The sequence below is a fragment of the Sardina pilchardus genome, chromosome 3 (genome assembly GCF_963854185.1).
Source record: "Sardina pilchardus chromosome 3, fSarPil1.1, whole genome shotgun sequence".
NCBI classification, from domain to species: Eukaryota; Metazoa; Chordata; class Actinopteri; order Clupeiformes; family Clupeidae; genus Sardina; species Sardina pilchardus.
The window spans coordinates 14,966,357-14,967,438 of NC_084996.1; positions in this window are offsets into that span (position 1 = coordinate 14,966,357).

Below are 1,082 nucleotides of genomic sequence, written 5' to 3' on the forward strand. Positions count from 1 at the left end.
CCAGCCCAGCGCCATTCACCCCCCCCCCCCATCACCACTATAAGCCATCAGTCAGCATTTGGAGCCGTCAGCACAGCCCCCTAATGAAGCCGGCTGCTGTTTTTCCTGATTATCACCCAGTTAAAGAAGAGCAGCCCGGGCTGAGGCTGACATCCCTTCCAGCATCTCCTGCCACTGACAAGTCTCCTACTGCTGCAGGGGCTATGGTAATTGAGATGGAGGGAAAGGGAGGGAGAGGTGTGTGTGTGTGTGTGTGTGTGTGTGTGTGTGTGTGTGTGTGTGTGTGTGTGTGTGTGTGTGTGTGTGTGTGTGTGTGTGTGTGTGTGTGTGTGTGTGTGTGTGTGTGTGTGTGTGTGTGTGTGTGTGTGTGTGTGTGTGTGTGTGTGTGTGTGTGTGTGTGTGTGTGTGTGTGTGTGTGTGTGTGTGTGTGTGTGTGTGTGTGTGGCGGGTAGTGACTGTTGTGGTGGTGCGCACATGCACACACTGTCCACGGGTGTTTTTTTGTGTCTGACTGTATAGAGAGTTAGTGTGTTTTGTGTGGATATCTTGTGTGTGTTTGTACAGCATGTACTGTATGTGGGTTTATACATAGAAATGCCTCAGAGTCTGCTGAGTGATTAATTTGTGTGGATATCTTTGTGGGGGTGTGTGTGTTTGTGGATGTCCTTGTGTATGCGTTTGTTAGTGGCGGCGGATGTATCTACTTTGTGTGTGTGTGTGCGCGCGTGTGTGTGTGTGTGTGTGTGTGTGTGTGTGTGTGTGTGTGTGTGAGAATTGTAGATGGGAAGTGAAGTGAAAAGTAGAGTGGGTTTGGGAGTTCACACTACCTGGCATCTATGAGGTGCACAGGAAAAAGCCTCAGAGCTGCTCGGAGCTGTCATCAGGGCCTCAGCATCTGTCTCTCCTGCTCTACCGATCTCAGCTCCCCCCCCCCCTCCACTGCTGCCATCCCTCCATCCCTCTATCCCTCCTCTCCCATTACCTCCATCTTTTCATATTTATTTCCCTCTGCATAATCTCACACCCACTATCTCCATTCTCTTTGTCTCCCCGTGCTGTGTTTCCCAGCGCTGTTAGAGGCG